Genomic DNA, 27,264 nt, shown 5'->3' with positions numbered 1-27,264 from the left:
TGTTTTTTTCATTCAATGGTTTGATTTTTGAGCTGCAGAAACATTCCTCTTCTTTTTTGTACTTTCTTCTTTGAGAAAAAGTTTAACGTTTTCTTCTGAGTCTTGGAAGTGCCACATGATGGACTACTGTGTGTGTGACAAGTCAGTGGGCTGCTCAGTTTCTTCTGTTACATTCCTTAAATAGAGCGCTCTGATGCCAATACAGCGTCACGTACCTTTCTGATTCGTAGCCTCGTTGCTCCTTTCATCCCTAGCTGGGGATCAGAGGTCCTTTGTGAGATACAGTTTGTATGCATCTTATTCAAAGTAGTCTTGAAGTACTCAAAAAAATCTGGTGATGCTTCTTGTTAAATGTACACCTTTCTCTCATGGAAGTCTTCTCTTTGCAAGTTAATGAGCTTTATCAAGTCCTTTTCTTTAATATGCGTGGTGCACACCTCCTCTGTGTCTTTATGTATTGGAAGACAGTGTCTGTTTTCCATTTTCAGTTCTCTAACTTAAATCTGGAATGCAAAGGTAGATAACATAAAAAACAAACTTATTTTACTTGAAGAATTGTCTTGACTGCCTATTTTTACTGATATGGAATGCTCACATAACAGAAGAGGTGGCCTGTTAGCCAAATCTTCCACTGAAGGAATATGTAGTATTATCAGCAAGGTAAGGTAGTCTGGGGTTTCCAGAACGAACTGCTCTTCTGCCCGTCTCTTATACCTATGTAGAATTTCTGCTATTTAGAAATTGTGACTTCCAGTGCCTACAGCTGAAAATCTTGCACTTACCCCAGTGCTTTTGAGAATAAGTAAATAAGTAAGGTACAGTAACTTTTCTTTTATATCCCTAGATGAGACTTATTCTTGCCTTTGATCCACCCTTTCTTGATTTCAAGCAGCGAAGATGTAACGTTGCTCTGGAGAGTAACCAAAGGTATTAGGGAATTGCCAAGAAGCATGGAAACGGAATAGCAAGCATGTCTAAAATCTCTCTGTATGGGGAGTTTACTGCCAGTTTCAGCCAGTATGTGTTGCATATTGGCTGTGGTATGACAGTACAGCTGAATGGATGCATGCAGGCTTATGGATGCTAACTTGGAAAATACTAAGTGTGGAGCTGGTGGTAACGAGGTCCTTTTTAGATTAGTGTGAAGTTAATGTCCGTGCTTAAAAAATAGGATGAAAACTTGAGCTCAGAAACAACCTGTCTGTGCTGCTGTGATGTCTGGAAAAAGTAGATTTGTGCATGTGTGTTTTCGGAAGCACACAGAAGCACAGCTGGTTGGTATCTGCTATAGATGAATAGGAAGGAAAGGGGTTGAAGTCTTGTCACAAAAACAAAAAGATGATTTATTGGAAATGTCAAGAAATAAATCACGGAGCCTAATAGGCCTGTTAAGCTTCTTGGCTTGGTTATGTTTAAAAGCAAGGAGGCTTGATCGGTTCTTCTAGTTTATAAACTTGGATGCCTAGACAGATTGCTTGGAAACTGATATGAGCAAACAGTTTGTTCTGAGACTCACTGAAAATGGAACAAAAAGAAACTGTGTTTTTTGGCTAGTCCATCATTAGCACAATTTTTCAGGCTAATAAGGTAGGAAAAAGGAAAGTAGTGTGGAAATCATGACATGATCCTGTAATTTCTACTGCTTTAACCAGCCTATTAAAATTTTACAAAGCTCTTTAGAGAGTGTTTTAAAGCTGCAACTTGTCATATTTGTGGTGGTGGTAGTGCTGAAACACCTCTGCAGAAAGACTGAGTGCTTTAGCTGAAAGCTTATGTGAAAATATATTAGTTCTGACCAAGTTGTCATCAAAAGGTCACTGAATTCCAAGATGGTGTTGGTGAGACAGAAGATACTCATTTGCCATCCTGGGACAACAGAGCACCAGGTAAAATTGCTGTTTGGTTGGAGTGATCTGAATATTTTTTTTTATATATTACAGTATTTTTACAGCCCCTGTTTTATATATATATATGCTATGTCATACGGTATAATAAAAGTGTCAGTTCCATTGGTTTAAATTATGCTTGAAATCAAAACCAAATAATGCTTTACTATTAAGTAGCATCTCTCATTAAGGTCTTGGTGCTTCATTGTAACGTTAGAATGGCTGTTTCTTTTGGTCATGAATTTTGTGAAGCAGTAAAGGAGGGTGCAGAGGTTGAAAAAATTTCTCATGGTAGGTGTTTAAGAGATGGGAGAATAATACTAAGGTCTCTGAAGTTGGTAAATAGGGAAGAAAGCCTTGGTCTTAACACATGTACACTTAGGACAGGATTGAATTGAATTGTAAACTGGTGTTGTTCAGGCAAGGAGTTCATGGAGGAGGTGGCAGTGATTTCTCTTGCATGTTCTGTTTCTTTGTAGATGTGTCAGAGCTACTTTGTCTTAGAGATCCTGAAAACATGGTCCTAGATCCATTGCTGCCAGTTTCTGCTAGTGGCATCTAGGCTTGAATTTGGCCTTGTGAGTGAATTATAACTTTTTTGTTTGACTTGGCAACATTTCAGTAGCTAACAGATGAAATTCAGATGTATGTGATTAATTCTTGATGCCATATCCCTTTATTTTTTAGTATTACATATTTCCTTACGGCCTGCCTAAAAGTGCAGTTGTAATGTTTTTCTACTGATTTATCTTTTGTCACCCATTGGTCTGTCATGCTAGTTTACTCTGAGAAAATCTTGTAGAATTACCTTGATGTGCACGGAGATAAGTGGAGGTGGTTGTCTGCAAAATGATGTGTAGAGTGAGGATCTACAAAATTCTCTGCTGTAAAAGGAGAGTGGAATCTGGAAAGTGTGTTGCAGGAAAAATAAGACGCTTCAGCCTGTCTCCTTGAGAAGTGTTGTTGAATTGTTCTAAACACTGTTATTCTCGTTGTCCATACAGATGAGAAGTTTAAATGGAATGATGTCATTGGCAGAGCTGGGGGAAAAAAATCTCCACGGTAGAAAATCAATAATTGCCATGGCTTTCTTGGGTTTTGCACCACTTCACTTTACCCAAGCTGGCACTTCTGCAGCATATTTGCTTCTTGTTAATAGTTAGGCTTTATGTCATACGAATGTGTGCCTCTACACAGCTGTTAAACTTTCTGAGGCATTTGTGAAAAGGAAATATTAAATGTGGTGAACACTTTGCAAGTCTTCCCTGCAAGAAAGGAAATTTTCTCCATTAGCCAGGAATCAAACACCATATTGTGCTATTGATCACAACCAAGCAAAATACTCAATTTTATCTTGCTGTAGAATTCAGCAAAACCTTGAATAGTTCAGGGTATCATTCTACAAAAATGCTGCATTAATTTGAGCATCTGCGGTGGAGGAACAAAAAATTAAGTGATTACAAATGATCTTAGGTGTTTTAGTGCCTTGAGAATTGTCTTAAATGTAATGGTGAACTTGAAACTAATGCTTTTTTTAAGCAATGATGAAAATGAGTCCCCCCCCGCTCAGTTAGCCATCCATAATTTCATGTTCTCACTTAGGATCTGTGTTGTGACATTTTAAAAGCCACATGTATAGGCTTAAGCATCAGCAAATTATAAAGTATGTTGTGAATGATTCAGTCATTTCTCAATAATTAATTTAGAGCAAAGGTCTTCAGAACATCTTATACTAGTTTTGCATAGTTATGCTAATTTTTTGCAGCGAAAATGAAGAAGCTGTCCATCAGAAAAGTTTTAGTTATCAAAGTACAATGAACTCTTGTAAGCTTGTATGATAGCTTAATACAAATATGCTATAATAAGAGCAAATCTTTATCATTCTTCTTGAATGAACAGGCTGCCCAGAGAGGTGGTGGAGTCTCTGTCTCTGGAGATGTTCAAAACCCGCCTGGACGCGTTCCTGTGCAACCTGCTCTGGGTGACCCTGGTCTGGCAGGGGGCTTGGACTAGATGATCTCCAGAGGTCCTTTCCAACCCCTACCATTCTGTGATTCTTGACAGCCAGATTTTGACTGGCCCCTCTGTGGGTGTGTGGGGCTGGCAAATTAAAAAAAAAGGTCCACTGCAGAAAACAGAAGACAAGCTTCCAAGTTTCTTTGTGTTTGTAACCTACCTGAGAGCTGGTTGTAATTGCAGCCTCTGTGTGCAATGGACCAGAAGGAATAATATTTTATTACTGTGTGCATTCATTCAGGTAACATACATGGCACACGTTTAGCACAGGAGAGGGCTCTGAGAATTTCATAGACAGGTTCAGGGTGAATACGTTCCTTGTATATGGTGAAATTGTAGATCGTTGCCACTGAGCATCTCCTACCCTCTCTGCGTAGCAGTATGTTTTGCAGTTTGCCATGTTTGCTTTCAGGCAGGTTCTTAAACGCTGCCAGTGAGTTTAGAAGACCCAGCAACTGCTGTGCAGAAAACTGAGGACAGTTAGCTGATACTAACGAAGGCACATTAGTGGGGCACTAATGTGCCTTCAACACTCTTTGGACTTACTGGTGTTCAGTATGTCAGCCTACTGTAGAGGTTGGTGTCAGCAGCTCCGCAACCCCAACTATTTCACCAGTACAGTTTGACACACCTTTCTTTCGAAAAAGCTATTACCATTGGATTAGTACTCTTGTTGTTACCCTAAGTGTTGCAGACAGTGTCTTGGCATTCTGTTTGCATGAGGGATCTGGTTCATGACCTCAAGATACATCTGCTGTGGGCTTTTGATAGCTGATGTAATTTTTCCCCAAAGGCAGGCTTACATTTACATTGGATGTAAATGTACACCAGCGTTCAGTGATGTCCTGAAACCCAATAAAAAAGGGCTGAAAAAGTATTGCTGAGAAAGATGTAACACATACTAATAAAACAAGAATCAGGTAAGCATAGTATGAGAAACAAGCCAGTAGTGAGCTGAATAAGTTGAACATAGTTTTATAGTTATTCCGGTTGTTTGTGCCAATTTACAAACTGAAAGAGGAAAATTTCCTGCAAAGTCATGTAGTTCATGGAATAAAAATTATTGTAATTGTTTGCAGCTAAAAGTATTTCATCATTACTGCTGTTTTGTCCATCACACATCCACAAGTCTGTTCGTATGCTTAAATCCTGGGTTTTGATCTGTACATGGTAGATGCTGTCTTAGTAAAAAACAGTGTAAAAACAGGATAATTTCTTCACATATAATGGAAATAATTAGCAGTGAGGGATACTAAGGTGTGTTTCCCTGAACTGCTATATTTTCATAAATTCAGAACCTCATTTAACATTTTAAGCTTGATGTGAAATCATGCAAACGTGAAAGCACGGGAAATCTGAAACAATTGTTGGTAGCGCTCCTGAGAAATCTTTGGTCTAAACAGTAAAATAAGCATGTCTTCAGAATATGCATTTTGTGTTTATGTATAGGGTCCTCATGAACAACTTTGGGTTTATGGGATCGTAGTCATCAGGATGTTGAAGATGTTTTGAATACTACCCGGAGCATCTTTTTTTTTTAATACAAAAATGGATGAAGGTGTAGAGCGTGGAAAAACTGAACTTGTGCCAAATGGTGTATGTGCATTTCTGGCTCCCAAGAAACAGTTTGATACAGGAGTAGTCCTCACTGAACATTTGAAGGCTTTTGCTGGGTGGTGGAAAGGTGGTGCTTGTTTTTCTCTGAATGAGGGACTGTTTACTCAAGCATGCTGTGGGAAGGTAACTTCGATGCTTTAAGTTGCTGCCAGTGTATATTGCTGATGTACTTCCCAAGCCACTGATTTGCCTGCCTCAGTGAGCCGATGTTTATCATCTTCCCTTTTAAGTTTTGTTTTTCTCCTTGGTGTTTGCACCCTTCAAACATTTGTGGAATGTTTTGTGTTCTTTTCTTGGCTGTCATGGTGTCAGTCCAACCAAATGCTCATCTTCATTCCTCTACCCTGAATGTCTTCCAAGTTGTCTTTGTTGTTTCCAGTGGAGAAAAATCAAACTCGGTAAACAAGCTGATGATACGTTAATACGATGTATTATTTTCCATATTGAATTGGAAAGCAAGTTTTATATATTGACACTGTTATGAAACTGTAATGAAGAAAGAGATCTATATGTACTCTGTATTCCTTTCAGACTATTTTTTTTTCAAAGAGAGCAAATTGTATTTTTCAAATGTGAATCTTGCAAGAAATAGGCCAGGGTTGCAGTATCTTCTTGCAGAAGATCCTTGCAGTTCTCACGAGGATCAAATTATCTTATAAATCTTAAAGGCAAGTATCTATATAAGAGCAACCACTTCACTGCCTTGGGACAGGAAGGACAAATCCAGAATAGCTTTGACAAAGTCTGAGTTTTGTAAATTGTCCCATCACTTTCAAATTACCGCTATCAAAGCCTTTTTCTCAGGGATGGTATGAGAGCTTGCTAAGGTTTTACTTTGCAGATTCAAGCTTTAAATACTTCCTCTGGAAAAGGTTTGTTGCAGGGCTGCTTGAATGGTAGGTTCTTATGAAAATCTGGACCATGAGGTGAATTATGCCAGGATGCTCCCCAGATCCCAGATGCAGGATATCTTTTGGGGTACCCCAGATTCCTCAGCAGTGTCTTGGGAAACGTCATGCTGCTGCAAGAGCTGCGACGTCCCTCCTTCGTTACAGCAAACATGAAGTAAAATTCCCCAGTGAACTATAATAAAGATGATAAAGTAGCTTTTTTCTGGAAAAATGTGTTGAAATCTGTTCTCTTAGAACTGGTTTTGATTTTTTCATTCCATCATGTGCTGTGCTGCTTATCACAGGCTTTTTGATTTTGCCAGTAGAAATTTGCCCCTTTTTCTGGTAGGTTTTGTTTGGGTTTTTTTTGTTTTTTTTTTTTGGGCGGGGGGGGGGGAAGTGTGTGTTTTTGTTTTGTATATAAACTGTAGTTCAGATAACTTGTGAGTAGAGTTTAGCACATCTAAGCATATTTTCCAGAAAGAACTGGAAGTCATGTTTAAAATATTTTGCTTTCATAATATCCAGATGTGTCTAGACTTCCTTTGTCTGTCAGCTGTGGTGACAACATCTCAGTTTTCTTCTTTTCCTTTCACTTCATGTTCTTCACAATTGAGTGATTCAAAGGATAAACTGTGGCTTAGTCCTCCATGTAAAGTGTGACACAGGGACGCGATCAGATTCCCCTAGCCATCTGTTCTGAATTGATGTCCTGTTCTGTCTGCACAGAAGAGCTATTGTTAAGTGCGTGTGTCACCTTTTCAAACTCTTAGGTTCCTATTTCTAGTTGTGCAACTCTCCAGTTGGGTATTGCATTGAAGAGAGCCGGTCAACAACTTCCCAAAACACTTCCCCACCAGAAAGCACTCATTCATTAATTATAACCATTAGTGGGAGCTTATCACTTCCATGATTTTTTTTTTAATTGAAATATTGCATTGCTTGATTTTGAGAGCATATCATAAACTAGTGTCTAATATACTGTGTGGTGACTTTTAAGATATTAGGATTTTTCTGAAATGATGAGTTTCAATGAAAAGTAGGATTCAGATTGAAGTTTGAGATGAGAAAATATTTAGAAAGGTGGGGGGCATTTCTTGAGAATGTGAAGTCTAAGGTTCAGTACCATCTGGTAGGAATGTGGTCATAATTGCACTTTCAACAATTCTAAAATGATGCTGTTCATCTTCTCAGGAGCTGTTATGCATACTTGAGCTTGTACATGGATTTGGCAGTAAATCATATACAAAGATTTGTTATTAGGTGTCAACTTAAAGTGATCACCATGATAAATGTCTACTTCTTTATTTATATGGCTGTTCATTTTAAATTCTATATAAATCTTGCCTCTGTAATACTGTGAAAGAGCTGCCACCTGACAACTCGCTCTTTTTTTTTTGTCACTTGTAATTTCTGTGTGATGGCACAATAGCTGTAGGCCCTGGATGTATAGCATCAGGGGTATGTTGGTCGCTAGGTTCAGTTGTCCCCCTGACAAAAATAGAATTCTTTGGAGATGGTCTCATCCTTGCTTTATTTATGATGGCTTTGGGACTGAAAAGATTATAATTGGGCCCTAAAGTTACCACTCGGGTTGTGGTTTCCAGTTCCCTTTGTGTCCTCATCCTTTGGTTATATCTTGCAGAATTAGCAGTCTGGAGCAAATATCGCTGTGAGAGTTCGGTGCGTCTCTTGAATGCCTTTTTCAGACTCCTACAAAATAGTTGGTAAATGTTTCAGGGTTGGGGAGGTTATGGCTGTACTGCTTTGTGTGATGACTTCTCCTCCTCCTGTGCATTGTTTTTCAGTGAAAACTCCTTTACAAAATACTCTGATGTGGACCTCTCTTGCACCATTTTCTGCAAAGATCCGTGTACCCATGGCTGCGGTAGATATTGTCAGTCTTGTTACAGGACCAGCAAATCAAAATGCCCTCTTGGTACAGTGGACACGTCTCTTTTTGTCGCTGAAAATGCGCATTCTTAGCTCATTACCCTTCTTGTGACAAATGAACTGTGTAGTATGAACAGGAGCATTTTCTTATATTGTTCTTTGCAGTGTACAGATCTGTTTAGAAAGGGGAGGGGCAGTAGGTGGGGGCTGGTTTTAGCTTCTCCGCTGCCATTTGAGAGAGGCAAGTGGAGCTTTTCATGACTGCCTTTGCCCTACCTCCCTTATATTTCTCAACTGTTGAACCAGGTGTAGAGCTGTTAAAGGCTCAACACAGCTGCACAGCTGTGCCAGTGTTATGCTTGGATCACTGACACGGGTGTTTGTGCAGGAAAAGCTGTGTGACTGAGCTGGATAAAAGTAGTCGTAACTAAATCATTGCCTAGTAAATTCCTGGGAATGTATTTTGCTTGTTCAAAATATTTACGAAGCCAATTTTGAGCAGAAGAAAATAGATTGAGGTAAGTTTACAAAAGTCCTGTTTAAGGAGAGGGCAGGGGGAAAGGAGATGGCTTAAAATCAATGGTTTTAACATACACACTCCTCCACCTGCAGTTTTTTTGATCCAGAAAATGAACCCAGGCCTCTTTCCCATTCATGTTAGTTATTCAAAATGAAAAGCTTTATAGGTTGTTCAACAAGCTTTAAAGAACGATGTGAATTGTTGCAAGTGAAATTTTTCAATTATTTGCTCAGTGAGTAGCAGTAAAAGTCATGTGAGATTTTTTTTTTTAAAGTAAAACTGCTTACTGGATCTTGTCCCATTCTACCAAAAGAAAACCTCAGCTGGTGTCATCCTTAGGGATGACTTTGGTGCAATCTACAGTGATCTGATGATAGTGATGAAAATTAAGTAGAAGTAGTTCTCTTGGCAATTTAGCTCTACATATCTTGCATTTAGCTTTAAAACTGACTGTATTCCTTAGCCAGTCACAGTAATTAATAATTTTGAAAAATATGGGCTGTATAGGACTTTGGATGCCCAGATGCTGAAAAGAATCTCATCTGCTCAGTTTTGGTGAAAGATTAGCCAGGTCCTTAACTTGTTACTGGGCAGGGGGGGCGGGGAGAGGAATTTCAAGATCAAAGAGGTGGTGTGTCTCAAGAACTTGTCTCTCTAAGACTCTCTAAGATTTTTGCCAGGAATGGATACCAGTATTTCCCTGTCTTGCCAACCAGTAAAGCAGCTTGTGTGGTTGCAAGCTAGGGTAGCTACGAATACTTGTTTGTAATTCGTCATTTGACCTATAAATTCGGTAGGGGGGCAAACCGAGAATGAATGCCAATCATGAAATGATTGACCTTGTTTTGATTCATACCAGTTCCTTATGAAAATTAATTTATCTAAAATGTAGGAATGAAACAAGTCATAGATTAACTAAACTGTATTTCCAGCATAAACAGTAACATTAATATGGGCTCCTCAGTTGAAGAAAGACAAGGAACTACTGGAGAGAGTCCAGCAGAGGGCTACAAAGATGATCAGGGCCTGGAGCATCTCTTATGAGGAAAGGCTGAGAGGCCTGGGTCTGTTTAGCCTGGAGAAGAGAGGACTGAGAGGGGATCTCATCAGTGCTTATAAATATCTAAAGGGCGGGTGTCAAGAAGATGGGACCAGACTCTTTTCAGTGGTGCCCAGCGACAGGACAAGAGACAATGGGCACAAACTGGAACACAGGAAGTTCTGTCTGAACAAAAGGAAAAAAACTTCTTTACTTTGAAGGTGGCAGAGAACTGGAACAGGCTGCCCAGAGCAGTTGTGGAGTCTCCTTCTCTGGAGATAGTCAAAACCTGCCTGGACACAATCCTGTGCAACGTGGTCTAGGTGAACCTGCTTTGGCAGGGGGCTTGAACTAGATGATCTCTAGAGGTCCCTTACAACCCCTGCCGTTCTGTGACTCTGTGTACTGGACCAATTAATTATCGAACTTATTTGCTGAATGCATCCTGATCTGCCCAACCTGAAGATGTTACTTGTTAGATGTGCCATTTTAAAGTACGGTTTCTGGCACCATCTGACACTACCATCATCCCTGATCTTATTGTTCCTTTTTTATTTTATCCATTGCAAAGTCTGTAGGGCTGAACAGTGCTTTTTAATGCATTTGTAAGTTGTAGTTTGCATCTGCTTTATAGACCAAGGAATGTTATAAAGTTCATGTGTCTGTTTAAAAAGAGTATCCCAGAATCAGTGATGTAAAGCAATAACGTTTTGACCGTAAGTGAAAATTTCACCTGTAGTACAACTCATGCGGTTTTCTTCTTCTGAAGCCAGACAATGCTGGTTGTACTTGCCTTCTTCATAGCAGATTTATTTTTGAACACGTCCTTAATAGAAATAGTTGCAAGAACCCACATTCCCTGCATAGGCAAAATCTAAAAAAAAAAAAAAAATAAAATGGAAATGGTGAGTTTTATTGAAGCTGAATTTGCTGAATTGATCTGTCTTGCAATTGGAGTTGCATGAAAAGGAAGAGAAGTTAGCAATGCACAGATTAAGTTTTCAACAGTACCAGGACTGAAAGATTTTGGAAATAAACGTCTGCAACTTCTTCAGTAGCTATACAGAATCTGTACCAATGTGAACAGGATATCTGTATGGCTAGGTCAGTGATGCTAGCCATATTACGTGTTTTACTAATGTGAATAGTTCCAGTGAAGTGTGTATATATATGTCTGATAAGAAATATTTGACACTCCTTGAACACCAAAGTGTGTGTGTGCTTGGAAATGCAGTGGTAGTGGTTGAACTTTCAGGCTAGCCACAATTTTTTTTTTTTGTGGCATTTAAGCCAGAAATAGCTGCTCCTTTGGAGAATCTTCAGACATATCATGTGCAGAGACTAAAGCATCAACTTGTAGCGTGGATAGACAATTTTTCTGAATAATCAACAAGTACTAGAGAAAGGTATCACATGAAAAATTTCCATCCTACTCCCAAGTGTCAAAACTACTTACTACAGAGCTTGGAGATTAAACTAATTCCTATCAAACTATGTACCAAAAACTGGAGCTTTGGAAGCAGAATTTGTTCACCATTAAATAACTCCTGATGTGTAGAAATATTTTCAGAATGAGGATAAAACCTGGGAAGCTGGGATTTAAGTGTGTGCTTTTAATGTTTTGGATTCAGTCAACATTATGTTAATATTCAAGGACAAACTAAACATTGAGGAAGCTAAACATATACCCTGGTTAAACCTGTGTTTGCTGCCTGCAACACCAATTAAAAGAACAAAGCCACCTACGCATGGTGGAGCAAATGGCTTCTTTTCACAGAGATAACCTGAAGTTATATTAGCAATGGACGTACAGAAATGTTCTTTCTATGCTGTGACTATTCAAATAATAAAATCAGCGAGGTTTATATACTGGTGGCTGAGACTGAGGACTGCAAGCATTTGTGCTTTCAGTTTCTCTCTCGGTTAAGTATCTGGTAGACTTTGGTCTGTCTTGGACATGTTGGGAAAGTGATGGATTTAGTCCTTTGGTCTTGGGTTTCCTGGGGCTGCCAGTACGGAGAGGTGTACATTCCTTCCCCTTTTGTCTAATTTCCTCCCTTTGAAGTGGAGATCAGGCTTCCATTGAAAGCAGAGGTTGTTCAGATACATGACACATGAACATCTGACTTTATTTGAGGGTACATAAAAGGCTTTTATTACTTTCTTTTAACATTTCTGTCTCGTAATATCATCCTAAATAACACTATGAGATGAAATCATAGTAGTTACCGCCTGGATTCCCTGTGCGTTGTAGAAAGCTTAATGCTTTATGTATAGGATCTTTCAAGGCCTAGCTGAGATTTTAGCTGCGTTGTCTTCCATATGTTTGGAAGAAAGCCTTCATCATCTGCAACTAATTTAGCAGAGAGCTGGAATGCCGGAAACATATTTTTGTTCCTGATGAAATATAACTGCAAGTACTTTGTGAGTGAAAGCATCAAATTGAAGCTGTTCCTCTATTTGTGTAAAACAAAAAGATTTCCAAGTTCTAGCTGCTTTTATCTATTTATAGGTTATGGTCCATATCTCTTTGGTGTAGCCTGAGCCTAGAGGGCTGCAATGAGCCAATGCTGAAGTCATCAGGTCAGCCATGGTTTGACTTAGCTCTTGATGAATCTTGCTGTTTACGCTTAACAGTTCTGAAGCGGCACCAGCAGTCTTATGTCTTCTAAAAGACAAAGGGCTTGGGAATAATTGAAAACAAAAAAGTGAAGAATTAGAAAAGCTTTTCCAGAACTAATATAAAAAGAGAACTCGAGTCACAAGACAATAATCAGGGCATCTGTTCTGCAAACTCCCAAAGTACGGAGTTCTTTTTGTTTTCTAGAAAACCCAATCGTTGCTGCAATGTCATCCATTATTTACAATGGCTAATCTGTTTTTTCTAAGGTTGAAATACTGTCTTGTGAACCATTGTGTCTTTTAGAAGATATGTTGAAAAATTGTATTCTGCCTGTATCTTTTCTAATTAAACTTTGTTCCTAAATTTAGGTAAGTGATGAATCAAGCTGATAGAAAACAGACAACTTTTGAGCAAAAAATTACTTCCTATGGAGTTGATATCTAGAAATTTTACTTTCCAACTTGGAAGAACAGAGTTAAATTTAAAATCATTATCTCATCAAGAGTAGATGAAAACGAAAGGGTGTAGTTAGGGTTGCAGACGCAAACAAAAGGGAAATCAAGTATGAAGTTACTAGAAGAATGCATTAATTTAATTGCCTTACATTGGCTTTTCTGCAGTGTCTGTTCTGGAGGTTGGTTGTAAGTGTAATTCCTTAGGAAACACTGTACTTAACTGATAGTTTTAAAATAACAAAAGTTGCAGTTGTAGCTTTTACCCAGCTCTGCTGCACTGGCTTGCATGTGGGATAAACTGTGGCGCCGATTGCTGTATTTCTCTTTGCAGTCAAGTCGCGTAATTCATACTTTCCAGAATGCGCCTTATTCTGCAAAAATAAATCCTCAAGTAGAGAGCTGCCTGCATTTGTGAGGCACTGATTTAAACTTATGTTTGAAATGCAGGATGATGTTGGTACAGGTTATAGATAACCTGAAGGCTACAAGTGAGGGAAAAAAGGTGTCCTTTACTTCTTTCTAAAAATAAATATTTTTGAAATTACTATTTTAACGTCTGCTGTACATGACAGAGGGAAATTTTGTCCTTTTTTTTTCTTAACCTGTAACCCCCCAAAAGAAGAGAAAGATAAGAATATTTACATATGCATTACTCAGGGCTACTGAAACTCCTGGAAGACCAAAAACTGCAAGAACATGAGGGTGAACTGGTCCTTGAACAAAACTTGAAACTGGATATGGTAACTACCATGTACAGATTGCATGAAATGCAAGAAGGAAAATAAACATTTCAACTAAAAATAAGAGATTAATAAGATGGGTAGGAATTCTTGTAAAATAGCACTTGGGAATCCTGACATCTCTCTTTATGAGGACAATAGTGTGTAGAAGATATACCTGACATTTAAGTGCAAGGAGCTACATTACATTATATTTCTGTTACTGTTCTCCATCTTTTTGTCTATTCAAGTCCTGGATTGGAGTATGAATTAGGTCAGTGCAATTCTATTTTCTATCCTTTAAAAATATGAATACTTGTTCATACCATTTGATTTCTGATCAAGCTTCCTTAATTTTTATTGTTACGGGCCTCCCAGCTTTCGGTGAGTTTATTAGGCTGGGAATGCCCTGTTCATTCTATTGTGGAAGTGGTGTCCTACGTGTAGGAAGGCCTTTCTGTTGAATTTCCTTCTTGACTTTATTATTCTATGTTGTTTGCTGATTAACATTGGCTGGCTGATTGTATGTATCACAGAACTGTTGTGGTTTCTCATCGCATGATGACAATACTTAAAGGACTGGTGTCAGCAAAGGCATGAAGCTTTAAGAGCCAAAAGGAGAGTCATTGGGAGAGGAACATCTGTTTGCCATGTTGCGTGAAACTGCTTTTCCACTTGAGGTGCAAAACGAAGAGCGATCTGCATTGAGACCAAGAACGCGCTTTCCTGCTAGTCAGGAGCAAGCTAACCCCGTGCTACCACAGAGGCAAGGACCTCAGCCAACAGCACTGCTGAAGCCATTAGCACAGTAAAATGAGCAGATCAGCCTGGTCATCCTAGTCCTGAAGCCATGCTTGCTTAGCAAGTCAATGACTGTTTTCTGCTGCTAACTTGTATCTGTAATATCCATGTGATCGTGGTTACTCTCTCCTGTCCTGCCATTTATTGCTTCTGATGATGTGCTGTAAAATGGGAGTTTTATTCAGTCACGATTGAGGATGTAATTTGGAGGAAAGCTGGGGGTGGGGATGACACAGCGTTACTAGCTAGCTGGGCAAACTAGTAGGTAATTTACAGAGACTGTCTTGACATTAGGGGCGCAACTTATCTTACTTATGTAACTTGATCTCCAAGCATCTTGATGGGTTAGCATGATGACTGGTGGCTTTCAGCAACTCCCCAAGAAGCTAATATCATTCAAGAGTTATCTTAATGTGTTTCTTTCCCTGTTGATTTGTTGCAGTCAGCAAATTTTTGAAAGATGGAAAAAAAAAAACCTGAAATGTGATGAGTAGCATATCGTCACAAGAAGCAAATGTGTATTTTGGAGATAAGCTAGCATTGTTTTCAGAGCTAGTGCTGAAAACACTTCAGAATTAAGCACCAAGTGTTGTAAGTATAGGTGTGAGGAAAAGGAGGTCTGTGTTAGTGAGGAAGAAACATGCTTTGTTTAATATAGTGCTGTATCTTTCTGGTAATGCTACAGAGATGACCCAGACCCAGGTCCATGTACACTCCTTCAGACCTCATGCTGTAGGGGATGAGCTCAGCTAAGATGAGTGGTGACACTGAAGTGAATTCTGCCTGTTCAGCTTTGTAAAAAGAGAAGCCTCAACAATGAGGGGGTTTTTCCACTTTCACCACAAACCAGAGAAATCTGTTCGTGGGGTTCATGTTTCAAGGTGTATTTGTCCAAGGCAGCAGTTCCAGACTTGTGAAATCACAGCCATTCAAATGGGGAGAAGAAAAAAAAAAAAAAATACTCAAGAAAGCAACAGTGCAGACCAATGATGTCCATACAGAGAGATGGGCTATTTTGGGGGGGAGGCTGGCGAAGCTTCTCTGTTGCTTTGGCTACAGTAATGTGAAATAGTAACAACCTCTGAACGTAGGTGATAACCTGCTTTCCCTTGGGCATGCTGATGTTCTGCTCTGCAGATTGTGACTTACATAAACACAGACTCTCCTTCCTGTAAAGGGAGTTAATAAGAGAAGGTAGATCTTGCTGGTTTGTTCTTAGCATTATTTTATGCTGTTAATGAGCTCTGTCATTCATAGGAGGAGGAATTTATATTCTCAGGATACCTTTCCTCTCTTTAAGTAGGTGCTGAATAAATTGAACTCTGTGGACCTGCACATGCTTAGCACAGCTTCAAAGTGACTGCAAGATTCAGGACCTGCCATCTTTGGATTATTTCGCTTCTGCTTTTGTGGCTGTTTCTCTGAAGTGTTAGTCCTAGCTAATGCAACTATCTCTCTTTTTGTAGCCTACTTAAAACCTGGAGAGTGACTGATGTTGCTTTGCTATTAGCTGGTCCTTTTTTTAAAGTAAAAAAAACCCAAGAAATGTTTACCTTAAGTTTCATGTAGGTAAGTAACATGTGCATGTCTCCTGTTTCTGAATCCTTTACTAGGTGAATAACTTAACTTGGTTTTCACTTTTTCTTTTTCTTTTTTTCTTTTTTTTTTTTTGGTGGAGCAATGCCAGAAAAAGATGTTTACATGGTTTTAGCTAGCTTTGAGGTCGCTGAAGATAACCAGTTACTTGCTGAAGTACTCTTGACTTTAGTTCTGCTTCTCACTCAATTCACATAGAAGTCAAGTGTGAGGAGGGAGGCTGCCCACTGTGGCAGCATGCAGTTACACTCTGTTGCACGGATTTCAAGGGCGTTTTATGTAATGACCAGTAAGACACACATGAACACCGAATGTTTTTAAAGAAGGTGTGTTCATCTTTTAACTGTGGGTTATAGTAACAGGCCTGAAGACTGTGCGTACAGTACAGTGGAGAGTTGCATCTCTGGCTTTAATTGTTCCTTCAGTAAAAGCTGGAAAAGTAGGTGTTAGCATCCATGCACAGATTGACGTTTTGAAGGATAAGGACCACATGAGTTTCTACTCTTCCTCCATATGAATTAATTTCAGAGTCAAGGGGTAGTGTCTTGGTTCTGGCTTAGGAATTTGGGGACAGTATTCGCTTAGAGCTTTACTGGAAAGGGCAGTGCCACAATGCCTTTAATGGTGTATTATAGCATAATTTTTCATTTACTAAAACAATTTAAATAGCATAACATACTCACTCTTTCTTTCTGAAATACACAGGAAGGACTGTGGACTCTATTTTTCTGATGCAAACTTGGTTTTAAAAAAGTGAAATGTTAATTCCAGAAGTAAAATTAATGCTTTTCCTGGGCAGAAGATGGAAATGTCAACTACAAAGTAATGGTGCTTGTTTTGAGTTGGCCTTTTCTATGGAAAGACACACATCTGCTTTTAAAAATTTTGTCTATATTGTCTCCAGTATTCTAACATGGAAATTTATGTCAGTATGGTTAATGTTTTTAAGTACAGAGGCAATTACCATTTATATAAAACATTTCTGAACAGCATTAAAACTATACTGATTTCTGTTTAAAAGTAGGTCTATTTTAAGTTCAGGTCCTGCTGGGGTTGGCACGCAGAGAGGACACAAATCTTGGCTCTGGTGCTGAGTTTAGTAGGAATGGAAGCAGATACACCCATAAGTGTGCCAAGTCTGAGGCTTTAGTTTTGACTTGCCCGTGTTTATTTCAGTTGGGACGGTGCCAAGATACTCCCTGGAGCTGGGTGGGTGCTCACTACCTGTGTACAGTACGTGCCTACCTGTTTACTATCCATACGCTCTTTGGGATGCGTACGGTACGTGTGTAACATGAACATACATGCCATTTACAGTTGCCCCCAGGTGCTGCACTGTCTGTGTGCCTCCGGAGAGGGTGAGAAATGGACGTGGTAATTCTGCCAGTTCCTCTGAGACACTGGGGCGGGATGCTCCCAAGCACGCATTCCAGTGATGCCGTGGTCCTTCTGGGGAACACATTTCCAAGCATGAGATGTGTACTTCAGAGGATGTCTCAGCAGAATACCAAATACTGCTGTTACTTGAACTTCTTTGAACTGAAAAGGAAACACGTTACATTTTACTTAATAAAGCAGAAGGAAGTCATCTCACATGAGATGTTCATAGTAAATACGTTAAAAATAAGTCCACAGACTTCTGTTTATCAAATGTGAACTAATGTAAGACTTAAAAGGTAATTATGGGGTGGGTTGAGGTGGGTCAAATCTTCCTTTTTTTTCCACTGTGACTTCTACGGAGGCACCCAGAAATAAGGTTCCTCCTGCTCTGAACATCTGGGTATCAGGAGAGATGTCGCCAGCCAGTACTTGCTGTACTAGCCTCTTGTTGCCAGAGCTGGGACTATGCTGGGGTTGTATTTGCTCTGAGCAAGAGATGAATTTGAAGTGCAGGCAGCAAATGTTCCTCTTCCTTCCTGCCACTCTCCAGCAACCACAAACCCTTTTTGCGGAACCAGTGTGCTCCTTTGATTTAGAAGAACTGCAGCAGGTTTGGGAAGAGGGTTTTGCTGCCGTGTAAAATGTATTTTTCCCAACTGTCAGCATACTTAGTGAATGTAACTTGTAACATCTTAATTCTCTTGGTCAATTTTACAAGGAATGTGGAAGGCCTGAACTGCTGTGAATCAGTCAACATGGAAAGTCCTGTTGTTTTGGATTTCCTAAAAGAGCATGCAGCCTCGTTCCATTCTCAGTGATTCACTGTCAGAGAGCTGCTGACATCTGTACTCAGATGCCTTTTGCCATCAGTCTTTGAGAACAAAGAGTAGTGCCAGAGATTATTTTTATACTTTGAGAGATCATCTGTTGAGATCATGCTTGGACACAGCTCTTAATCAATTCTTTTGTAAGTGAAGCCAGTAAGTGCTGAAGTATTCACTACTCACATGTGGGAATTTAAGCTGTCCTTACAATCAGTTTCTCCATGTAAAGTATGAAGCTGTAAACAGGGTTTGAGGTTTTTCAGTGTCAGATATTCAGAGGCAGCATAACCCATTGGTTGGGAGAGACATCTGGGAGTTGGAATATCTTTTTGCTGTTCCAGATGCTGCTTTTGACTTGCTCCCTGACCTTTTCGCTGCCCAATATTTCAGCTTGTGAGGCTTGCCAACAGTTCTGCATCCTTTGTCCATCTTGCATCACTTGACCCTTCAGCTGCTAGAGGCTCTTTTCTGTCTTGTCTGTAGTTTTGTATGTTTCTACAAATAGTTACAGCTGATTTTCTGCTGTATGCAATTTAGAATCATAGAATCATAGAGTCGGAAGGGTCCTTAACGATCATCTAGTTCCAACCCCCCTGCCATGGACAGGGACACCTCCCACTTAACCAGGCTGCTCAAAGCCCCATCCAGCCTCGTCTTGGACACTTCCACAACTTGAGCAATGTCTTCCACTGTCTCACCACCCTCAGAGTAAAGAATTTCTTCTTGATTAAATCTACCCTCTTCCAGTTTAAAATTGCTACCCACCATCCTATCGCTACATGCCCTTGTAAAAGGTCCCTCGCCAGCTTTTTTGTAGGCCCCCTTCAGATACTGGAAAGCTGCTGTAAGGTCTCCCTGGAGCCTTCTTTTCTCTAGGCTGAACCACCCCAGCTCTCTCAGCCTGTCTTCGTAGGAGAGGTGCTCCAGCCCTCTGTTCATGTTTGTGGCCCTCCTCTGGACTCACTCCACCAGGTCCATGCCCTTCTTATGTCTTCCCTTATCCACCAATGCTGTAACACTATCATAGAAGACCACCAAATTTTTTAGGCACAATTTACACTTAGTGAAGCCATGCTGGCACAGGGGTGAGACTGACTGGCCTTTAGTTCCCCAGATTTTCCTTTTTTCCCTTTTTGAAAGTGGGGGCTATGTTTCCCCTTTTCCAGTCAGTGGGAACTTCACCGGACTGCCACAACTTCTCAAACATGATGGATAGGGGCTTAGCACTTCATCCGCCAATTCCCTCGGGACCCGTGGATGAATCTCATCAGGTCTCATGAACTTGTGCACCTTCAGGTTCCTCAGCTGCTCTTAAACCTGGTCTCCTCCTACAGTGGGCGGTTCCTCGCTCTCCCAGTCCCTGCCTTCTGTTTTAGCCTTCTGTGACTTGGGTGGTGTGGCTAGAGCGCCTGCTGGTGAAAGCTGAGGCAAAAAGGTCGTTGAGTAGCTCAGCCTTGTCCCATGTCCTGGGTGACACCAGGTCTCCTGTTTGCTTCCTGAGTGGGCCCACACTTTCCCTAGTCTTCCTTTTGTCACTGACTTACCTACAGAAGGCTTTCTCGTTGCCCCTGAGGTCTGGAAGAAGAGGGTCTGGAAAGCATCCTGCATTTCTAGGGTCCTGTAGCATACTGGAGACGTACGGCTGTTGATCACTGCACTGGATGCGAGTCATATGGCTGCCATTACAGAGAACATCACACGACTGAATTACCATGCACTGCTTTTGAGAGCTGTACTGAACTCTCCTACCTAAACGTATTCAGGAAGGAAAGTATTTGAGGAATATTAAACTATTTGGGGGAAATAATTTTATTTTTTCCAAATACAGTGACTATGCATAATTCAACTAATGAACCCCTTTTAACTTCCAAAACCTGGTGTCTTTTAACAGCAGTACTGGTCCTGCTGATTTTATAACACAGACCTCATGTTACCCAGAAACGTGCAGAGGCAGCAAACTGAGCAGGACCCCCAGCAATGGAAAACACATCTGTAGTACAGCATCCTTACACAACATTGCTTTAGTTATGACAAAATTCTGGTCCATCTGTTAATTTCCACTGAGCGGTCCATCTGTCAATTTTTCTCTAGCATTGACAGTTTTACAGAATAAGACACGTGAAGTGGGAACCCGGGTAGAAACCTGGAGGATGAGAAATGACTGCATTCTATTCACACCTTCAGTTTTCCAATCACACTGGTAGCAGCAACCTTGTCTTGCAACTGTGTGCTGCCGTGTGAGGAAAAAGCCGAGGACATATGTACATAATAAGGAACATACAAATGGGAACAGTGACAGTGTTATCCTTGTAAGTTGCTCCTTAAGCCTTCAAAATGCATTTTTGTGGTGTGACATTTTGTAATCGCTGCTACATTAGACATGGTATATCTGCACTTGACAAAAGATAGCCAGACAGATTATGTGTAAATGTCTGTTACATGAGTCTTCTACAGGTGGAGTCCGTCTCGACTCAGAAAAGTTAGTGGGATTAGGAAGTGATGGAGAGAACAAAATGTCATTTCTAGGTGTTAAAAGAGAGTCTGTAATGGACAGAGTGCTCTTAGCTGTGCAACTTCCTCATGCCTCCTGCTACCACAACAGTAGCTGTAGTAGTGCAAGGACAAGAAAGGGTTTGTCTGAAAGCTGCTGCATGGATTTAAACAGAATAGGACCTGACGGCAAAAGTGGCAAAAGTTAACCTATGATAATTACCCAAAATACTGATTTGACAGCATGATGCTATTGTCACAGAACTGCTGCAGTTGCTTTGCTTTACATAGCAGTAGCTGACAGGTACGAGGGACTCTTTGAAATACTTAATTACCCAGCTATCTTTACCAAGGAAGCCAATATGATTTTGTTGCTATATGGGGAAGAAGTAAGTTCTAGCAAGTAGAGAATGATGTGTTTAGGACTAAATCTGAGCTCCACTCATTGCTGACTGCGGAAAGGACAAAGGGGAGGCAAGAGGTTCTGACCCTGCAGTCCCCCCATCCGCCAGCGTTTCGTACCAAAGACCACACTAAGTACAGAGGCACTACTATTGATGCTATTTCAAGAGCAATTGCAAAGTGTCTGGCACACTTCAGCCTCCCATCTGCCAGCTTGGGCTTAGTGCTGTCCCAAACATAATAGAGCAGAAGTTTTTCGAGAGGCTAGTTTGTTACATGATTCCTAAAAGGTAGGTCTGATGCCCATCAGTGACCCTAGACCATGGGCAGATTCAAACTGGGACAAATGCAGCCGGTACTGTGGGATTATGGTGGGGGAAAGGGAACTAGTGTCCAGACCTCATCTATAGGGTTTAAACTGTGCACATGTACTAAAACTAGTCACAACCACAGAAGATAAATATGCACACACAAAAGCTGATATTTTCAAAGGTGCCTGGCAGAATTTGTTAACTAATTTCTATTGTAATTCACAAGAAATTGAATACCTTCTTATGTTCTTTATAAATTCTCTAGTCCCATTTTACTTGGGCTGTTTATATCTGTGCTTGAATTCCTGTGAGCAAACAGGCTTGTAAAAGTTTGGCTACTTTAGGAATATCTGTAGGATGGTTCTGGCATCGAAATGCAAGCCATGTACTAAAGAGTTATATTTGACCAAGACCTCAATTTTCTGGCAAGATTATTGGGTCTTGGTTTTGGAACTGATCCCAAAATGCATTGAAAAGTAACGGAAGTCCTTCCCATAGCTGCAGTGGAACAGGCCTTCTACAGTCTGGCTGCTGCTAACACCTCTCACAATTTTTTTTATTGCCTAAGTAGTAATTATTTAGGCCTTGGAAGTGAAATTCTTTCAAGCAAAATATCTTCAGGCTGTCCCTAATAGGACAAAAATGAGAGTGGGGAATGCAGAACAGCCAGATGTATCTGTGATTAGGAGTTTTACTGCCAGTAGTACAAAAAGTTTCTCAGATGTCTCAGAAAACCTTCTAGATAAAAGTATAATGTCTGTTTGTGGAGGAAAGCTACTGGCAAGTGCACTGCTGCAACTTTTGGAAAAGAACGAGACTGAAATGCTTTAAAATATGTTCTTGCAGTGACAGAACTTGAGACATGCTCCTTGCAATGTGCATCTTGTAAAAATGGTTGCTAAGCACTAGCAGAAAGTCAACTCTTTTTTAAAGTATTTTCTTACCTTTTTGACCTGTTTTTTCCTTGCATGTGCAGTATCCTGTTGACACAACAGATGAGTAGCAACTGATTTGAAGCACCCGGATGGTGAGAAATAGGCAAATCTTTTGCTTCCTGCAGCAGTGGAACACAAGCGCATGCCTGTATTGTGGCAGATGTTTAGGTGTCTTGAGACATATTACAAGTAAAATAAATGCAGGCAATGTCTTCACATACTAAGTGATTTTACAAAGTTGTTACTCAGCCAGACTAAATCAGGAAAATTCAAAAGGAAACTCACTGGTCAGAGGCAGCACTCCATATCTGAAATATACTGATAACCTTAAACTTTTAGGCACTTATGCTCTATATAGGTCATGGGAAATAAGTAGGAAGGAACCCAAAACTAGACGTCACTTGGAAAGTGAATTACCTCTCTTCATGTAAGTGTTGCAGTATTGAGGTCATCTAATTTTGTGTAGAATTATTGTGTCACAAAGATTTTTATGAATTTTGCATATGTATATATGTGTGTGCATTTATTTGGCAGATATGTTGATCAATGACCAAGTCAATTGTTGCTGCAATTTTGCAGCCTTTTACTGGATATCTGTTAATGTGTCTGACGTGGAGAAGTCATCTCCATGCAGTGTTGCATTGCTTGCCCTTTTGGGAGAGCAAGGGGATTAGAGCTTGCGAGAGGCTGGAAGAGTACGGTTCTGGGGCAGGCGCTTCGGTGGCTTCTCATCTCTATCCATTTTATGCTAGGCTGACAGCATCTGAGCAACAGCAAAGATGAAGAAGGATTGCTGGAAGTGCACGCTGATGGTGTTTTGCATGCTTGAAATGTGCTATCTGGGCCATGAGAAACTTCAGTGAGAATAAAAACATACTGCAGACCATCAGGTTTTCTAGCCAAATGGGTCATCTTGGTGCAATCCTGTAACTGTTCATTGTAACTGGATTTGCTGTGCTTTAATGACTTTCTCTGAGTATTTCCTGGCAAGGTGCTGCGATCTGGGGGAGCTGCCCAATTGCATATTTCAAGTATCGAGTGAGTGGTAGCTGAGGAGAAACGCTTCCCTGCTTTCTGTGTGTGGGACCGGCACAACCTTTCCACATTGGCGAGGAGAATGTAAGTGCAGTTATTTGCCTTTGAGACAGACTAGTGAGAGAGGCAGGTGCCCTTATGGGAGCAGAAAAAAGTTGGATTGGGGCCAGCAGGGGTAGATGGAGATGGGCTCTGTGGACTGGGAGATGTGTCAGGGAACATTTCTCATTTTGTTTACTTTGCACTCCCAATGTCCAGACAAGCTCAGGAGAGTTAGCCCGCAGCCAGCCCCGAACGAATAGACCGTGTAGCGTTTGTTCAGTTCTGGTCATTACCTAAACTGGAGGGTGGCCAAGTCAGTAGAGTTGACTCTGGCAGCAAGTACAAGTCGTGCTTCCCGTTCAGAAGATGGCTTTGAGGAATATGCTCATTTAGTGCTTGAAAATGCATGGCTTTCTGCCTTGTCTCATGAGAGCAAGAGGACTTGGAGTATGTTGATGTAATTCCACACTTTGTCATGTGTTATTTACATACTGTTTGCACCTCGCTGTTCTCTGCATCGGTGCCAGCACCCTGATATTCCTGCAATTTATTTTTATGATCTTGATGTTGAAACAGCTGTAAAAACAACCAGTGAAAATGAACCAGCTGCTGGAATTTCTGATTCCGAGTCTGGTTTGTAGGAGGCAGATTCTGAAAGGGAAGGAGAGATGGAAAACAACAAATAAACTTAATCTTACAACTAAATATAATTCCTCTGAACAAAAACAAGTTAGGTGGCTGAAATTTTAATTGCTGAAGAGAATTAAATCACAAATAAATGAAATAGTACAACTGTTCTGTACAGAAAGTGTCCAAGGATATACTACTGCTTTAAAGGAGATCTTAAACTTGCCTGCGAGGACTTGGGAGCAGTAGAATGTCATCTCTCCTACACCTCATTTGTTTTAGCATTGCAGAAGTAGTTTAAGATATGAATTTTACCAGACAAAGAGGTGTAGATCAATTAACGTTTTCCCTGGCTAGCCAAAATCCGAATACTTAGTTTGTACACTGGTGTGAACACCAGCAATATGTGACTTTGTGGAATGAAATTAAAAATAGCCTTTCATCCAAGTAGTTAATTGCTTTTGACTTTGGTACTTAGATTCTTGTTTGTGGTCCAAGTGTAATAGAGACCGAGTGTCCTTGACACCCGTAATTACTGTATTTAAACTCTTCCTTTGTTACTGCCTTGAGGTTGGCCCAAGCAGCAGAGATAAACTGATCAGGTTAGCTGAAGCTGAGCACCGTGAGTTTCTGCGGTTGTGCAGCAAGGAGCCGGATGGCTCATGGTTTTGTTCCTTACTTTTTTTCAGTTGCAATAACATATCTGCTGTTTACAATGGTTTCCTTAAATTTCCTTAAAATATTTGCTAATTCAGTTTCTAAGGATGCGAGTTGGAGTGCTGCTTCTTGGCATCTACTTTGGCCCATCCAAAAAACAGCAGCATCCAAGAGATTTCTGCTTGTATTCAAACAATGCCAGCTATGAGTTGGGTGCATTTCCTTTTGGAGAGAATGATCTCATATAGGACAGATAAGTCTGTCCTCATTCCTGATGCGTTTTCACCACACGCAGTGGTAAGTGGAGGTAGGGTACAACAAAGCCTACCGTGTATGGATAAAGTTGCTTCTTGGAGATTATCTGATTGTTGCTTATTGCAAACAGTTTCACTTAACCTGTCTTCCTCCTCCTAAAGAGCTAAGGTAACCAGTGAGAGAGGTTGGGCATCCAGGGATAAAGCTGTAGGGGTTTCAGAGGCTGCTTGGCCACTGCTTTGTTGCATTCATAGTTAATTATTACAGTGCAAAGTGAACGAACAATATTACAAGAGCCCAGACCACCTTGAAGTGTGAGCAGACATTTATGAACAAGGCACTGAGAAAGCAAGCTATTAATTTTTCTAGTGGTCACTGAATCTCCATTTGCAGCTCCAGGTTGGAAGGAGGCACGGTTCAGTTCAGAAAATCACTGCAACATCTAATATACTCTGCAGCCCCAGAGCAGCAGCGTTCAGATTGTGTACTCTGATGGTATATAACTCTCACAGAAACCCTGTGTTGTCTGAGGGTTTTATCAGCTGGTTCGTTCTGGTTAGGATGTAATTGTAACCCAGGCACAAAAAAAAAAATCTTTGTCCGCTCTCCCAGGAGCCAGGGACGTTTGTATGTTTTGCAGGGACGTTTGTATGTTTTGCAGGGACACTTTGCTCAAGTAAATGTAAGAGTTCAAGTGTTCCGGGTGACTCTAGGTGAACCCTAAAGAGGTAGGAGGAAGAGTCTCTTTTCCTTTTTCTGAGTAGAATACCAAGTGATTTAAGTTTTGATCCTGCAATTTGTACTTTGCAATGAAACCACTGTGCTCGTGTTGCGGCCCACTAACTTCAGTGGCACAGGGCAGTTAAGAGTTTTAGTCACGGAGGTTGGATTCCAGGATCCATCCCAAAGTAGGGACGTGATAACAGACTGTGTGCTGATATTAAAAGCAAAAGTGTAAACGCACAGCAGAGATCACAGCTGGAGAAGCTGTTAGAAAGGGGGATAATTGTGAACAGTAAGAAGAAAGGAACCAAAGGAAAAATGGGCTGAAAACCACTCCTGACTGGAATCTATTTATCTATTTATTTATTCTTGCTTGATTATATTGCAATTTACTTTACAATGATGTAACACTATCCAGACAAAGTACTTGTATAAATTGTCAGAGGAATGGTCCCATTTATCAAATGAATGTGTATCTCTGTTTCTAATCTACCTTAGAAGCGGAGCACATACCTTTGCAATGCTGATGTCTGTTACTATGTTCAGTAACAGTATTGTTGCTGTATAGGGGACCAGAACAGGAGTGCCAGGCTTGGGCTCACCAATCTCTTTGCCAAAGTCAGAACAAGAAGCTTTGGTCTAGATGTTCTTAGTCAGAGATGTCTCCTGCCTGCAACGTCTGGAATGTTTTATTCTTTTCCCACCCTGATGTTTTGAAACAATAAATACATTACCTATGAAGCCATCTTTCCCAGGCCATAACAGCTGTGCAAGTCCTGACTAGGCAAGAAAGGCTGCCAGTGGTAGTCTAGAAAGAAAAGAAACATGTTGTTCTTCAAGCACTTACAGACAGTGCAATTTCATCGTTAATTTTGCACACTGCTGTGTTTGTGGTTATAGTCACATTTTATTCTGTTTAGGTATACACTCTGTGGCACATGTACGTCTCGGTTTGACTTGTATTTCAACTGAAAATATCAGAACTTGCAACTCAAAATCTGGAGTTTGAGCTCTAGACTTAATAGGGGATCAGGAAGAGCCTTTTGACCATGAAGGTTAAGCGCATGACTGCATGATCGTAGGTATAAAATCCATCAGGTATATTCCTGACTGTCCAGAGTTGGTTAAAAAGTATAGTTTCAACAAGGCCAAAAAGCCACATGAAACTTTGTCAAGTTTAATTCCACGCTTTAGCTCTGGTTTTGACATGCTTCTCATGCCTTGAATTAAGGCACCAAAATTCTGCATGATTAGCAAAGCATCTGTAATAAGCATGGCTGTACACACACCCACTTCAGTCAGGGGATTGCTTGTATGAGGGGATACGTGGCTTTTCCTGTATTTACTGTCACCATTCCATTAAATGGACTTTAGTAAAATAAACCAAACCAAAAAAAGCCTGTTTGTCTGGTGGGGCATATTAAGCTCTGGAGAAGCAGGGGCTTCTTTAATGTTCCCTGAAAGCCTGAAGCCTGTCAAGAAATAGTAAATGTGGAGGTCCAGTAGTGAGAAGCATACTGCTGTCCTT

The 27,264-nt window shown here is 40.5% G+C and overlaps 1 protein-coding gene across 4 annotated transcripts in view; it reads left to right on the top strand.

The window, feature by feature from the left end:
* ARHGAP24 (Rho GTPase activating protein 24) overlaps positions 1 to 27,264 on the top strand; it is a 224,789-nt gene that overhangs the window by 12,512 nt on the left and 185,013 nt on the right. The gene's annotated exons all lie outside the window — the stretch shown is intronic.

The sequence above is a fragment of the Larus michahellis genome, chromosome 5 (genome assembly GCF_964199755.1).
Source record: "Larus michahellis chromosome 5, bLarMic1.1, whole genome shotgun sequence".
NCBI lineage: Eukaryota > Metazoa > Chordata > Aves > Charadriiformes > Laridae > Larus > Larus michahellis.
This window is presented reverse-complemented; position numbering and strand designations above follow the sequence as displayed.